General features: G+C 41.9%; 1 long non-coding RNA gene across 1 annotated transcript in view; it reads left to right on the top strand.

Moving 5' to 3' along the window:
* The window catches only part of LOC103277872 (uncharacterized), a 35,567-nt gene extending 18,400 nt beyond the window's left edge, over positions 1–17,167 (top strand). Inside the window, exons 2-3 of the long non-coding RNA XR_505728.3 lie at positions 6,864–7,001; positions 9,816–17,167. This is a non-coding gene — a long non-coding RNA (uncharacterized LOC103277872). The remainder of the gene's footprint in view (positions 1–6,863; positions 7,002–9,815) is intronic.

Raw genomic sequence — 17,167 nt, 5'->3', positions numbered from 1 at the left:
GAGGCAGGTTGGCCATTCAGGGCCTGAACAAACAACCCACTTGGCCCCAGGGACCAAGGTGGGTGTATTGGCAGGTGACACTGGAGATAAGGACAACAACTGTCACAAGACCAGTTGTGCCTGGCTTCCAAGAAATCGTATTGCAGGGACCAGTTCCAGGGTAGGACCTAGCCCTGCCTGGGTCCCATACATGAAAAGGGGGTCAGTTCTGCCACACCTTACTGCCTTTGGGCTTCAGGTTCTGCAGCCACTGATCTGTCCAAGGGACCTGGTACCTCAGTGAGACCAGAGGGCCAACCATGAGGTGGGAGAGAGTGCAACATACCTGAGGGTTGGACCTGGTATTGTATACTTGCAAGAACAGATTATTCCAGAGTCACCTCCCTTATGCCAAGATTGAAGATCCTGTGCAGCCTGAACCTTCTTTCGGTGCCCTATTCCACAGCAAGCAATCCTCATTGAAAGAGGTCGAACCAGTTGGGAGCCAGAGTGGTTCATGGTGGGTGGAAATTATAGAATCAGTTGACGCCAAGATATGTATCCCAAGGTACCTTGGCATCATATATGACACAGTCCTTTTCTTAATTAAATGAACAGAATCAAAGTAATCAATTCAGAAGGAGGTATGTTGATTCCAGAATTGTCCGGGGGTGGGTGGGTGGGTATCTGAATTAGGCTCACCCAGTTATCTGCACAAGTCAGGAGACATGCCTTATGATCTAAACTCAAATCTGGAAAATTAAATCACCTTCAAATGGCAGGGACTTCTTAATTACATTTATTTTAAATTTTATTAAAGTTGCATTTTTAGCATCCCAGAATTACGTAAGTTAGGAAGCTGCTGATTAAGTGAGAGGCAGTACTTAAAGAGCCACCAAATTTTACATTTCTCAGCTAGTTCTTTACATAAAGCCCAGTTTTCCTGGATTTTTGTCAAACTGCTACTTGTTTTTGGTTAGTTACAAGATTCATCCCACCTATTCATATCACCGTGTGTCAGTTTAGTTAATTTTAATATAAAAAGATTTTAAACAGACAGTAAGAGTAACTTAGAAGGAGGGTGTTCTTCCCTTCCATTTTGCAGGGTGGGGAGTTGAAGAGAAAAAAATTATTTTCCCCATTATTGATATCGAGCTATGATTTGGGGGGATCCCCTTCTGAAGGGAATCCCCGCTCCTGCCCCGGCCGCGGGTCCGAGAATCCTGGCAGGGAGGAGGGGGGGCAGCCGCTAAGATCAAGGTTTTGCTACAAAATCTCACCCTCAGACACGAAGAAAGAAGACAGAGTTGTTTATTCAGTTCAGCTGAAAAGGATGACCCCCGCGATCGTTCGTCAAGGAGCCATGTCATGCATTACAGATCAACAGCTTTTATAATACAGAAAATTAGAGGCGCGATTTGAATTTCGCGCTGTTCATTCCCCTGCCCTCCTGTGCGCTGATTGGCCCCCGAGGGATCGGCGCGAATCTCAGTCCAATCAGGGAGCTTCTGGCGCCTCAGTGTTTCCACCAATCAGAGACGAGGAGGCAGGCTAAAATGAGAACTATGGATTAGATGCTAGGGATTAGCGAGGGATTATGATTGAGTCATTGAGTAAATGTCAAGAAGGAAGTACCGAGAGCCTTTCCAAGCCCTCAAGGTAGTTTCTGGACTGCTTTTTAGTGTGCAAATATATATATATATATATATATATATATATATATATATATATATATTTTTGTCTGGCAGGCTTTGTCAGATTCCGGTGATCAGATGGGCTGTATTTGTTTCTAAATAAGTCCAGTTCACTTTGACAGCTGGGGCAATCATAGGCTTTGATTGTCCCCATTGTAAGTGGCCCGAGAACCAGATAGTCATCTTTCCATTAAATGGGCTGCTCCGGCGTTTAATGGGGGGGGGGGAACCAGATCTATTGTCCATGCAAGATGGGTGTCTGACTGTTTCCTGGTGACAGGGATTATCCCCTCCGGAGAGTTGCAACTATTTGTCCATTTGATTCCTAGGTCAGATTTTGGTCATTCTTTAATATAAAATATATTTCATGGTGATAAAGGGAAAAGGGGGCATGCAGGATACTCAGGTCACATGTAGGAACACATTTCATTTTATTTCATCCACCCCAAAGCCCAAGTTTTAATGTATGGAATTCATAAAGAAATAAAAGTTCAGAAAATGGGTTGAATCTGTGACAATCTGGGGCAAGGCAGCCCCACTAGTTCAAAGGTCAGCGGGAGGGGGAACTCCGGAGATGGGGGCAGTTCATGAATGGAAGGTAGGGAGCCCTGGGTGGCCCCCTCCGCACCCAGCACGTAGTCTGAACCTTTGCGAGTCCATCCTTGCAGAGAAAATCGCGCCGCAGTGCGAGGAAACTCAATTTTTGACCGTTGACAGATTTTGACAATCAGCTGATTTGCCTCTAAAAACTTCATTAATTCGAGAACGGGTGGTCTCCTCGTGACGGGGAAGCGTTTTGAGTTAGGGGTATGAAAGATGGTCATGCTTGGGGTCAAAATGGGATACCCGGAAATAGAGGCTGAGGGTAGCCCGCAGTTCCGCAGTTTGTCCAGCGAGGGAGAAAAAAAGAGGAGAAAGCAGAGCGGCCAAGATCGTGAGGGAATTCAGGCTTTCAGTGCAAGGAAAGATACGTAATAGCCATAGGGAGAGAGGTTAGAGTAAGGAGATTCTTTTATTAGAAGTTTGCTACATAGTTAAAAGTTTGGAAGGCACAGAGAAGGAGCAAAAGATACATTTTAAGTTGCTGCTGGGGCATGCAGGCATGGCCGGATTGGTCTCAGCATGGCTCCTCCTGATCTGCAGAACTCCCTGCTGCAGGTCAGATTAAGTTGAATGCAGATGGCCGCCTGGGTTAGACCACATTTTTGCTGCTTATTCCCTCCCCTCTTCTTCCCATGTCATAAACGAGAGTTGTTTCCATGATGGTGACATGGGTGGGGGAAATAACAGGAAAACGGGGAAATAGTTTTACTCCTTCAACCCCCCCCCCCTTTATCCTCTGCCCAGATAATGGAACTGTACTGCTTTCCCTTTAAAAGGAAATGTGAAATAAATCTTAACAGTCACCCCCCTCCCCCCCCCCCCACACGCACACACTGGATTACTGATAGATGTTTTAAAGGGCATAAGCCCTGTCCTGGTAATTTTCCAATTAATGTTTGAATATAATGTTTTAGCATTTGGCTTGTAGAAACATTTGGAAGGAAAATTTGAGCTAAAGTCCCAGATACAAAATATAAACCCAAGCATAAGCCAATTTCACAAGAGATGGAAAAGTTTAATAGTTTGATAACACCTTGGTTTTACAACAGGAATTCCCACAAAGTCTTTACTTACGTATTCCTTTGGAGAATGCTTATGGTGCAAGACATGACTTGCATTTCCCAGAAAACAAGGGGTAAGGTTTTATGTTCATTAGCCTCAATGATCATGCTATGCAAGTTCTACCTTAAGGGCAGAAACGTTCTGTCTTGATGAATCAACATTTCCTGTTAAGATGTAGGTACTCAATATGGTGGGGAAGCACTTGGAGTGGAGGCACTTGGAATGAACATCCTGCATTGCAGTGTAAAACATGTCATTATACTGTATAAGGATAGCATTCAGAAATCATAATAGAGATGTCCTAAAATGGACTCCTGAGGGGTGTTCTCCTGTTAACAATATGCTACAAATATATATATAGCTTGGACAATTGTTCGATAATTAGTAATAAGAAACATATGGCATGAACATCGAATTAATTCTTATAACTGCATGTGGAAACATTTGGAATAGTGATAAAATTAACTCATATCTCACAAAGGAGGAGCAACTTAAGTGTTCTGCCTGGACTATCTAACTAGCTTGTAGAAAATGTGCGCGTGCGCGCGCGCGCACACACACACACACACACACAAAAGGTTGGAGAACTAATTAACTGTCCATGACACATGCAAGGAGCTTTGGATATAAACAGGGGTCATAAGAGTGGGGAAGACTTCTTAATCTTAAAAATGATTATTAAAAACTACATAGTCCAAGGGCATTTTCCAAGAGCCATTCCATAAATTGCACTATTCCAGAGTCTCTTGTTTTGTAGATCACATGAATTGCATTGCAGATTACTGTCAAAAAGCTTGGTCCCACAACCATGTCTTCACTTTCTTTCTGAAGGACTGGAGGGAGGGAGCTGATCTAATTTAACTGGGGAGGGAGTTCCATAGCTGAGAGGCCACCATTGAGAAGGCCCTTTCTATCATCCCCACCAACTACGTCTGCGAAGGAGATAGGACCGAGAGCAGGGCCTCCCCGGAAGATCTTAATCTACGAGATGGTTCATAGAGGGAGATATGTTCAGACAGGTAAGCTGGGTCAGAACCGTTTAGGGCTTTAGAGGCTAAAGCCAGCACTTTGAATTGTGCTCGGTAGCAGACTGGCAGCCAGTAGAGCTGGTGCAACAAGGGGGTTGTGTGCTCCCTGCACCCTGCTCCTGTAAGAAATCTGGCTGCCACTCGTTGAACTAATTGGAGTTTCCGAACAGTCTTCAAAGGCAACCCCACATAGAGTGTGTTGCAGTAGTCTATTCTCGATGTAACAAGAGCGTGGACCACCGTGGCCAAGTCTGTCTTCCCAAAGTACAAGTGCAACTGGCACACAATTTTTAATTGTGCAAAAGCTCCCCTGGCCACTGCCAAAACCTGGGGTTCTAGGCTCAGCGACAAATCCAGGATTACTCCCAAGCTGCAAAACTGCATCTTCAGGGGGAATGTAACCCCATCCAGCACAGACTGTAACTTTATACCCTGTTCAGCCTTATGACTGACCAGGAATGCCCCTGTCTTGTCTGGATTCAGTTTCAATTTGTTCACTTTCATCCACAGCGTTACAGCTGCCAAGCACGGGTTCAGGACCTGAACAACCTCCTTAGCAGCAGGTGAAAAGGAGTGATGGAGTTGGACGTCATCTGCGTACAGATGGCATCAGGCTTCGAAATTCCAGATGTTATCTCCCAGCGGTTTCATGTAGATGTTAAACAACATGGACGACAATACTGAGCCCTGCAAGACCACACAGGACAAAGTTTGTGGGGGCGAGCAGATGTCCCCCAACAACACCTTCTGAGAATGGCCCCCCAGAAAGGACTGGAGCCACTGTAAAACAGTGCCTCCAAGGTCCATTCCCGTGAGGTATCACAAAAGGATACGGTGGTCAAAGTTATCGAAAGCTGCGAGAGGTCCAGGAGAACCAACAGGGACACACTCCCCCTGTCTAGTTTTCTGCATAGATCATCTACTAAGGCAACCAAGGCTGTTTCTGTTCAATGTCCCAGACTGCAACGGATCTATAAAAAAATTGGTTCTTCTCAGCATTTTCCCCACTTTTATAACAAACCAGGTTTGCTTTGCTAAACCTTCATTATGTAGATTCAGTCAGTCTTCCACTCATGTTAACAAAAACAAATGAGAACTCTGTTCTACAGGACCAGAAACTAGACAGACCAGTTTTAGGTGTGCAAAAATCTCAGAAGTATCCTTTAATCAAAATATTTTGTTGGTTTAAGAATGCAATATGCTTTATGAGCTGGAAAAGCCTAGTCTGTGCTAGCTGTGAAGGGGAAAGTATGGGAAAGAAAGGATGCGAAAGACTCGTCTCTGACAAAAGGTAAAGAGGTGAAAGAGATAGGACAGTTGAATAGGGTTTTAGGGAACTGCAAATGATTAATTAGGGGTTTAATGTTTGATGTAATTATGTATTAATAAACCTGTACTCATTTATGTTAAAATTTGATAGCTTAGTCATGCTTACCACAGTGATCCCACAGAACAACATATTTACTGGTCCATGTAACGATTGCTGTGAAGCCAAAGTACCTGAACAGTATATCTGGATGGAAAGCTCATACTGAAGTCCAAATACTTTCTCAAATCATTATTTTTCAAGTCTATAATAGCCTTTCTGTCCTTCCTATATATATTCCTTCAGGAGCACAGTTAAATTGTTTTGCTTTCTTGAGCTCTTAGAATCTACAAGTGAGACATAATCCATGAAAAAAACTTACTAGAACTTTTAGATGTCAGGGAAGAGTAGAATCAAGCAGTTCAGGATTCAAGGAGACTTTTTTAAATTGAACAGTAGGTATATTCTGGGTAGTAAAGGTAAAGGTTTCCCCCTGACATTAAGTCTGGTCATGTCCAATTGGTGCTCATCTCCATTTCTAAGCTGAAGAGCCAGCATTGTCCATAGACACCTCCAAGGTCATGTGGCCAGCATGACTCCATGGAGTGCCGTTACCTTCCTGTCAGAATGCTACGTATTGATCTACTCACATTTGCATGTTTTCAAACTGTTAGGTTGGCAGAAGCTGGGGCTAACAGTGAGAGCTCACTCCGGTCCCCAGGTTCGAACCTCCAACCTTTTGGTCAGAAAGTTCAGCAGCTCAGGGGTTTAATCTGCTGCACCAACCGGGGGCTCATATTCTGGGTAATTCAGCCTAAAATGGGAAACTTGGATAGGTTTGAGATCATATAAACAGATTTTTCATCGTGTCAGAAGCAATTAGAGAAGTCACTTCTGCAAGTCACTTCTGGTGTGAGAGAATTGGCCGTCTGCAGAGAAGTTGCCCAGGGGACGTCCAGATATGTTACCATCCTGCTGGGAGGCTTCTCTCATGTCCCTATATAAAGTTTAGAAGGATCTTTCTCTCTCTTTCCCCCTCCTCCAAAGCACTGCTATAGAGTTGAAAGGCAATTAGTAGTGTACATTCCAGTATTATAGTCTGGCTAATTAAGTAAATAATACAAAAGTTTAACCTTACTGTTATGTGCCCTCTTTCCTGTGTAGTATTTACCTGAGTAATTTCCTTCATAGGAAGTCATTAGTAGAGCTTCGCATTGCAAGACTGCAGTTGATGAACAAATGCGCAGACTGAGCATAGGCGGGCAGCGTAGGTTAACAGGACAACATAGAGACCAATCCTACTTCTACCCTCATCAAGTCTCTCAAGAGGTAGGTAGCATCCCAAAATGGTTACAGCAGTTGCCTTTTCTGCTTTTTCTCTCTCAGCTATTATTTGCTAGATTTTCCTGTGGTTTTCTATGGTCACCTTTTTCTTTCCAGAAACAATTTTCTAATGACCAGTCTACATTTTAGAGACATACGGTCACCTAAGATTTTGAAGTGCTTTATGCAATTTTTTTTATGTTCTTATAATTAAAATTATTTTGTGAGTGACAGCTACTTAGCAGTGTGGACATTTAATCAAAAAACCATAGGCTATTGAAATTATGTTGTCAAATCCTATCAAATATTATTTCAAGATACTGTACTAGTTTAGGCCAAAACAACCAAGACAGTCATGCTGGTTTTGACCTACAAAACCCTAAACGGTTCTGGTCCTGCCTATCTATCCGAACGTATCTCCTCCTATGAGCCCGTTAGAACCTTAAGATCTTCCGGGGAGGCCCTGCTCTCGATCCCACCTGCCTCGCAGGCGCAGCTGGTGGGGACGAGGGACAGGGCCTTCTCAGTGGTGGCTCCTCGGCTGTGGAACTCCCTCCCCAGTGATATCCGGCAAACCCCATCCCTCCTGGGATTTAGAAGAAAACTAAAAACTTGGCTCTGCACCCAGGCATTCAGTGAATAAGCTCATTGGCTGATGTAATCGGGTCGCAAATCTGTAATTGTAGCAGTATTGAATGACTGAGGATGGTGCAATATCGCTGCCTTGCAGCGTTTTAATTTTTGTATACTTTTTATCATGTTTTAATTGTTTTGTTTTATAGTATATTTGTTGCTGGCCCTCGTGGCAGAATGTAAGCCGCTCTGAGTCCCCTCGGGGAGAAGGGCAGGGTATAAATGCATGTAATAATAATAATAATAATAATTATTATTATTATTATTATTATTATTATTATTATTATTATTATTTTCGGAAATCTTATGCAGACTTACACAGACATAGTGAGATGGGCGCAGTAATCCGAAATTGGATGGGAATGGGAGAGGGAAAAGACTATTTCCTTGGCATCTCTAATGTGAGAAAACACAGGTGTAGGTTCAGGGACATTGGATTTAAGTGAAACTGATGGATTGCTTCAAGGCCTCTCCACCTTGTTCCACCCTAGGGGCTCTCTTTGAGGACCCTACTCCTGGCAGAAACATCCAGAGGCATACTGGATACCTTCCCCATCACTTCCCTCTCATTCGAATCCCTCTTGGACAGCTTCCTGGTGTTGTCCTTATTAGGACAACTATTATTGAGAAAAAGTAAACATTTTAAATTAATAACATGCTAAAAAGACTACTTCCATTGCAGTTATGTTATGAGGGGAATAGCTGTTACAGTAAATACAAATTACCATTTTGATCACTTTAAAAGCCTCTACTAAAGCCATAACAGGATGAAGCTGAAAAATACTTGTGGTTATACTCCAACCCCACCTCTGCTTCATCGTGAGATATAATTAAACAGCCAAATAAATTCCTGGAAAATTTAATTTCTCATAAAATCATAGAATCATAGAATAGTAGAGTTGGAAGAGACCTCATGGGCCATCCAGTCCAACCCCCTGCTAAGAAGCAGGAAATCGCATTCAAAGCACCCCCGACAGATGGCCATCCAGCCTTTGCTTAAAAGCCTCCAAAGAAGGAGCCTCCACCATGGCCCGGGGGAGAGAGTTCCACTGTCGAACAGCTCTCACTGTGAGGAAGTTCTTCCTGATGTTCAGGTGGAATCTCCTTTCCTGTAGTTTGAAGCCATTGTTTCGCATCCTAGTCTGCAGGGCAGCAGAAAACAAGCTTGCTCCCTCCTCCCTATGACTTCCCTTCACGTATTTGTACATGGCTATCATGTCTCCTCTCAGCCTTCTCTTCTGCAGGCTAAACATGCCCAGCTCTTTAAGCCGCTCCTCATAGGGCTTGTTCTCCAGACCCTTAATCATTTTAATCGCCCTCTTCTGGACGCTTTCCAGCTTGTCAACATCTCCCTTCAATTGCGGTACCCAAAATTGGACACAGTATTCCAGGTGTGGTCTGACCAAGGCAGAATAGACGGGTAGCATGAATTCCCTGGATCTAGACGCTATTCCCCTATTGATGCAGGCCAGAATCCTGTTGGCTTTTTTAGCTGCCGCATCACATTGATGGCTCATGTTTAAGTTGTTGTCAGCGACGACTCCAAGGTCTTTTTCGCACACACTGCTGTCAAGCCAGGCGTCCCCCATTCTGTATCTTTGATTTCCATTTTTTCTGCCGAAGTGAAGTATTCTCATCACCTCCCTTTTCTGGATTCCTCTTTCTCCATCTCTTATCTCTCCTTCCACTCACCCTTTCTTTATATGTATCAATCTCTGCTTATTTCTTAGTACACATGGGCAGTTTTGGACTGTAATAGGCCAACAGGACAGTTATAAATACCAAAGGCTATTTATATTTGAAGCTAACTAGAAAGAGCGATATAGCCAAGACAAATATTTGAGGGAATTCCAAATTCAATTGCTGTTTTCTCAGGATGCCCATTACTTAAAATGTTTAGTGATGTTCAAAAGAAAATCTTTTCTTTTAAACTGCTCATGTATTATTTGAAAGAACAAATCCATAAACGAATGGAAATTCCCAGTGAAATGTTAGTGTTTCTAAATATACTTGGCCTCTGGGGATGAGAAATTTCTGTGAGCCTATTTAAATAAAGTCAAAAACTGGCATCATTACACTGTGTGCAGTCCAGATCTTTTGAGTGAAACTTAGAAATACAGCAAAAGTTCATGTTATCTGGTACAAATCTTTCATGATCTCCAATCATCACAATCTGTTTCGTTCCAGGTTCTGCTTCAGACAGCGATGGGGAACTTTTGCACCTCCTGATATTGTTGAACTGCAACTCACTTATTTCCTTTCTTTTGGCTGTGATTGTTAGAACTGATGAGGGTTACAGTCCAAAACTGTGTTGTGGTGAGTTATGTTTATATATCCCAGCACAGGGATTATATTTATCCTGTTACACTATCTGGATCAATGTTTCTACTCTTTCCACAAAAAGCTTCGTTTGGTACAGTGAGTCAGTAGTTACAGCTGACAACAGCCTGAAGTTTTTGTGTAGGAATACAGATTTGAGTAGGTTTAGACAAGACAATAAAGTTATGCAAATATCACAATGCCTTTACTTGTGTGCGCAGTTGCACACATCTGTGCTGATTCCATCCTAGCCCACCAGGAGGAGGCAAAGAACCATTCCTCCAGAGGACTTCTGAAAAGTATAGGTTATCAAAAGATAAACTGGTGGAAAGTGAAGCATGAAAGTCCCTTCCTACTCTAATGCAAGCATAAGAAAGGTGTGATCCCTGAAGCTTTCTCTTCTCCAGAATCCTAAACTTGTAAAGATGTGTGTGTATTTGATTTGTTTCCACATAGTGAAAATAAAAGTTTTACTCTCTCCTGCCCCTACAGTCACCCAAGACATCTCAAAAGGAAGCTTAGTCTGTCAAAAATGGATCCAGAAATCATGTTTTTTTCAGCATGTTAATGTAGTTGTTGGAGGGAGGGGTGTGTGATATACATGTGAATAAATTACCTTCAACTTGGCTCAGGCCTTGTTTACATCAGCCACTTAATCTTGGCCTAGGCTGGTGCATTGCGCTCGGGCCCTGAATCGAAGATGATGCCACACACACTTAGCTGAACCCTCTGTAGTGCTGTCCAGATGATCAGGAGGTAGGGAATGACTGCATCAGCCATCATCTTGTATTTTGCATTGCTGCCACTGCTTCCTGCCAGCCATAGAGCTCCCTGAGAGCATCTAGTCTTCATGGTTGCATGTGCTCAGGTCATAACGGAGCATCTGTGTGATCACTAAGGAGGGTATAGAGTTGCATTCAGCAGATGTGACTGCAATGGCCAGGAGCTCACAGGGAGCTCCATGACCGACAGGGAGCAGTGGCAGTGACATAGGTGCGCTGATGAGTACAGAGAAAAGGTGATGGCAATTCATCCATGTGGACCATGGAGTCGGGCACAATCCAGCTGTCCAGATGGTTACAAAGCCTGAAGATAATCCAGAGTTTTCCCCAGCTTTGCATAAAAACAGAGCAAATTTGGGTTAAAGGCAACAAACCCAGAATACTTTCTAGAAATTCTCATGTGTTGTGAAGACTGTCAATTCCGAATTTGGAGTGAGTATGGTTTTTTCCTCCTATGTAGACATAGCCTCAGTTCCCCATTCCTATTGTAATGGAAAGTGATTCATCATTCTATTTATTCTTTTTTTTCGTGTCAGGAGCAACCTAAGTTGCTACTAGTGTGAGAGAATTGGCCGTCTGCAAGGACGTTGCCCAGGGGACGCCTAGATGTTTTTGATGTTTTTACCATCCTTGTGGGAGGCTTTTCTCATGTCCCCGCATGGAGCTGGAGCTGATAGAGGGAGGTGGGATTCGAACCTGGTAGCCTTCAGGTCAGCAACCCAACCTTCAAGTCACAAGGGTTTAACCCACTACTCCACCGGGGGCTCTATTTATTCTGAGAGGGTGCATTGAAAGAATTTATCTGAAAATCAGATGCAGTCCATGTGCACTGTGCATGTATTTCTTTTAGGCTTATGTTGGTCATCTGCCTATACAAACAGCAGGAAATAGGAATAGTTGTAAAACCGCACTTGCCTTTTGTGTCATTTGTTTTAGGATGCTACCATAGGTATATCCTTGAAAGAAGCATATTGTTGTACTCATCCTACATCTTTGAGTGGTGGTATGTTCTAAGGCCCCATCTACACTGGCAGTGTAGATTCATATAATGCAGTTCAATGCAGTTAAACTGCATTCTGAAACTCATTATATGTCAGTGTAAATTTCAGCTGTTCAAAAACTCCAATTAGTTCAAAACATGTATCAATTAAAATAAATAAATAAAAAGAGACAAAAACAAACAAACATGGCAGCCAGATTAGTTACAGGGACATCTAGAAGTGAGCATATTATACCCATATTAAAGTAACTCCACTGTTTACCAAAATTTTTCTGGACAAACTATAAAATATTGGTATTGACCTTTAAAGTCCTATATGGTTTGGGTCCAGGTTACCTATAGGATTGCCTTCTCTCATACAGTTTGCTCTTTAGGACACAGGTCCTTGGGTAGATGCTTACTCCAGTCAGTCAGAACCTGACTGGTGGCCATCACCCAGAGGACCTTTTCATCGACTGCCCCACAACCGTGGAATGACCTGCCAGAAGAGCTCCAACAGTTAAACAAGAATTTAAAACACAGTTGGAGGCCCGTCTTTTTTGGCAGGCCTACCAGTCAACTTTCAGTCATGAGTTTTGATTTACATTCTATTGCTTCTATATGTCGGTTCAATATCAGTATTAGGTGCAAGTTTTTAAAAATGTTTTTGTGTTTTTATCTATGTCATTTATTGTATATATTTTATGTTCATATGTTTTTGACTTTGTTGTACCCCACCTTGAGCCATCAGGAGAGGTAGGTAATAAATAAAATCTATTAGTACTATTACTACTATTACTACCACCACTACTACTACTAGTAGCATTAGATGGGGCCTAAGAGTGCGACACACTTAATCAACCATCTTTGTTTCACTGGATGCTTATGGCATTTTGCAATGTCCGTATTTACTTAGAAATATACTGGTTAACACAGGTATGCTTTTGGCGATCTCCCTGTCTCCTTTGGTCATCTACCCTAACAAAGAATATACCTGTTGATGCCGTTCTGTATTTTCTAGCCCCCTTCTTTCCAGCCCAAGTCCCAAAAATCTCAACAACTACATGAAACACGCACACATACTGCATCCAACTATTGTTATGTATAACTATTTTACATGTTCCTGTTATATGTATTGGCATATGCACATATTTATACCTTTTAACTCAATTTGACACAATGCATTTTTTGTGTTACTGATGGGCACAACCCACATAGGTAACAAGTTCCAATAAAAGTTTTACACATAGAGATGACAGTTTTCTCACGGCAGTGCAGCCAAACATGCCAAATCCATTCAGGAAGCTACTTCTTCCAAGAAGATTCCATTGCAATGCAATACTTCACAAAATATTTTAATAATGATTATATGCACCCAGCTAGCACAGCTTGATTCAGTAGTCAAAATACAGCTCACCCTCCATATCCATGAATTCAGCCATTCAAGGCTTGAAAACATTTGTCTCCCTCCAAAAAAAATTACCCTTGATTTTTCCATGTCATGTAAGGGATAGTATTTTGCTATGCTACTGCATATGATGGGACTTGACCATCCACATTTTTAGTATCTATGGGGGCCCTGGAACCAAACCCAGTGAATACCAAGAGTCTGTTGTAATTGTTGAAGGCTTTCATGGCTAGAATCATTGGGTTGCTGTGAGTTTTTTGGGTTGTATGGCCATGTTCCATGTTCTGTTGTGATAATTTTTGTTCTGTTCTAATAGGTGTTGAAATGCAAATTAGCTTGTGCTGTCACAAATTGGTATAGTACTATATATAATTAAATATTAGAATGGCTGTACACATGAATATGTGGAAAATAAAAACAATCTATGCCCAATGCTGTAAATGTTGCAAGTATAGGAACAGATAACATTCAATTGAATGAATGGTAAGAGCCACCAGGTGGCATCCAGCTTCTATTAGATTGGTAACAGCCTGGATGATCATTGTATATCTCAAAGTGAAGATTCAAGCCATTCCTTTTAGTAGTGTCTTTCTGAATTACGCTTGATTTCTGATCATTTAATAAATAAATAAAACAGGAACTTTAGTACTCTGGCCCACATATTCCAGAGATCCCTCTCAGCTAAAGCTACTGCAGTGTTTCCCTTCTAATGTTACCATATTTTATTGGATATTTTTCTTCACCAGAACCAGTAACCAACCAACCTGTTTCTATTTGATGTTTTCCCACTCTTGGTCTTTATACCTTACCATCTTTTGGAAGGTTTGAATATGAATCTTTTTTCCTCAGTTTTTAGAATTCAGTGCCATAGTGTTATATGCATTGACATCCCAGTCCTTGTTTACTGACTTCAGTAATATTTTCCTAAGCAATTGAATGCTTAGACTACAGCGAGTTAACAGTCTGATTTAAGTGCTGTCACTGGTATTGTTTGCCACCATGAAGTCTGTAGAACCTAAAGGAGCTCAGTTTGTATTTTGGTGTATATTTTTATCATTTGTATTTGGTCAGCTATATAAATCAAAGCAGTTTTCACAGTCTGATTGAAATTTATTCAAAGAAATTTAGACAACGATGAAAAGGACCTTCTCTTGGGATAGAGCACCTGCTTTGTACTGAGAAACAACTACCAAATTTAGTCCACTGAACTTCCTAAAAACTATTTGCAGGTAATACCTCATCACCCTTTAAGTCAGTGGTTCTCAACCTGGGGTCCCCAGATGTTTTTGGCCTATACCTCCCAGAAATCCCAGCCAGTTTTCCAGCTGTTAGGATTTCTAGAAGTTGAAGGTCAAAACATCTGGGGACTCCAGGTTGAGAACCACTGCTCTAAGTGTTCTGGTATAAGCACAGTGAAAGATATGTCAGAGTTGGAGCAAGAGTAACCAGTGCTACGCTTCCCTCAAATAGCAGACAAACAATTTGTTTCAATCTGAGATATGCTTCTAGTTAATCTAGCATGCTGTAAGGGCCCTGTGCAATTTTTAGATAGCTTGTGGAAGGAAATGTCTGGATGGACTTAGTCTGGAAGGAGATGGAAATTCCCTGGAAGGAAGATGGTCTGTGACTGAGAGCTTTCAGCTGAAGATAAAGCTGACTGGACCAACAACTGCACTCACTACCTGTAGAGTTGTATGTGCATCCTACCACTTGTATCCAGATGCCCCCTCATCAAATCTCCCCTGATGAATCCTTGCTAATTTTAGAGGGATGGGTTCCTGATGCTCCTACTGCTACCAAACCGACTCATAAAAACCATAAGGCATAATAAATAAATGATGTGTAAAGGTTTGAATCTGCAAAGCAATGATAGCAAACATTAGTTTAAAACATTAACCATATGCAACATACAGACAATGTTGCACTTTAGCTAGAACAGTGGGTCTCAATCTTGTGCTCCCAGAAAAGCCCCAGCCTGTATAACCAATGATCAAAAGATTCTGGGGGGGGGGGGGGGAGGAGAGGGGTGCAATTGCTTGAGTTCAACTGACAACTACACAGAAGCTGTGTGTGATCTTATGGCTTTTAATGAAAAACTGTTCAAAGAACTGCCACTTTCATTGGAGGAGGTCAGCTTCATTTTTCTTCCTTCATTGTGAGGAAAAGGCAGCTTTATTTTCCAAGGAGATTGTTTCATTTTTATTTGCTTTTCATATAAATACACTTTACAAAAGCATAACAGTAATCTAAAGTTCATCCAGAGGTTGATATTTACAACTAATTCAACTGGGAGAAAAAGGAGTCAAGCAGTTTCTTATCTTCATAGAAGATGGAGCTGACTGTAGCATAATGGGTTAAACCCTTGTGCCAGCAAGAATGTTGACCAAGAGGTTGGCGGTTCAAATTTGGGGAGCGGGTGAGCTCCCTCTGTCTGCCGGGACATAAGAGAAGCCTCCCACAAAGGATGGTAAAACATCAAAACATTTGGCCATCCCCTGGGCATCATTCTTCCAGACAGACAATTCTCACACCAGAAGTGACTTGCAGTTTCTCAAGTCACTTCTGACACACACACACACACACACACACACCCATAGAAGATGAGACCCACTTCATCCTTTTAGATCCAAACTTCTTAAACGTTTTCCACTTGTGGCCACTTTCTGTCCAAGAATATTTTACTTGACTCCAGGTACATATAAAATAGGTGTCAAGGGTGCTTTGATTGTGTTTTTCTGCAAAGCAGGGGATTGGACTGAATGGCCCTTGTGGTCTCTTCCAACTCTATGATTCTAGGTATAAAAAAACAAGCATTCATGATAATAAGTCATCATTTGCAAAGCTTGCTAAACAGGCTGATGTCCCTTTTTGTGGGGTACAGCTGAAGCATTTGAGTCAGTTAAGTTAAGGCCAGTGTGTTTGGTTTTCCTGTCTCTTGAGCAATGACATCTTGCAGTTGTACTCAAGCTGAGCACGAGTTTTCTTCTAACTGCCATTGAGGCAGGAGTTTGTCAAGTTACGTAAACTCCTGCTAGGAGGACTCAACACCTCTGGAGTTCAGCCTAGTCTGCTTTTGTTATGTTTTCATAAACTTGCAATGATTCAGACATCCCAAAGAGCTCAAAGGCAGCACAGAGGATTAAAAGGAGAATTAGCTTCTTCTGAAAATGTAGTCCTTAGTTGCAAATGTTGAGGTCTTTTGAAAATAATTGCTAGGTCACTTGGCACTGAGATCAGATCATGCACTGTTTCTCTATCCTGATAAGAATTCAGATGAAAGACATTCAGATAAGAGTGGAATGAAATGCTTAACTGCCTTTGTAACTTTATTGAACTTGACTACTTCATCCCATTCCATTTATATAACATCATAGCAATTCTCTGGTGCTGCCTGAACAGACACTGAGACAAGGTTACTTGGGGCGCTTCCAGACAGGCCCTATATCCCAGGATCCGATCCCAGGTTTTCTGTGTATCCCCGATTATCTGGCAGTGCGGTCTCATATAATTCAGTTTAAAGCAGAAAACCTGGGATCAGATCCTGGGATATAGGGCCTGTCTGGAAGGGCTCTGAGTGTTGAATTCACAAGGCGACTTTGATTATTTAAGAGGCTATTCTAATTTTTTTAAATGAAAGAACTTTGACTTTCACTCCTGAAACTGGCCATGCAAAGTATTACGCCAATTTGCTAATGTGTATGTGTGTGTGTAAAAGAAATCCCTTGAAAGATTCTTGCAAAGAAAGATCTCTGCAAAGGGAGCTCAGCTCTTTGCAGAGAGAGAAGCCACGCCTAAAACAATGTATTGTTTTGAGAGCAGGTGGCTGAAATTGTCAAGTTGGAATTTGAGCTTGCTAGAGAGAGCACACAAGAAGACTGGCTCTCTAAATAGCTACGGTCAAGTGGCTGATTTAAATATGCTATGCTGTATATATTTTGAATGCTGATTTATTAGTTATTTACTTTATGCAACTACAAGGACATTGTAAGATTGCTGAACTGTTTTATTTGTATTTCAACTCTACAAGTAAAGTTTCCTTTGTTCTGTTCAA

Source organism: Anolis carolinensis, chromosome 2, assembly GCF_035594765.1.
Source record: "Anolis carolinensis isolate JA03-04 chromosome 2, rAnoCar3.1.pri, whole genome shotgun sequence".
In the NCBI taxonomy this organism is placed as follows: Eukaryota; Metazoa; Chordata; class Lepidosauria; order Squamata; family Dactyloidae; genus Anolis; species Anolis carolinensis.
The sequence above is the reverse complement of the archived record's forward strand: the minus strand, read 5'-3'. Positions and strand labels throughout refer to the sequence as shown.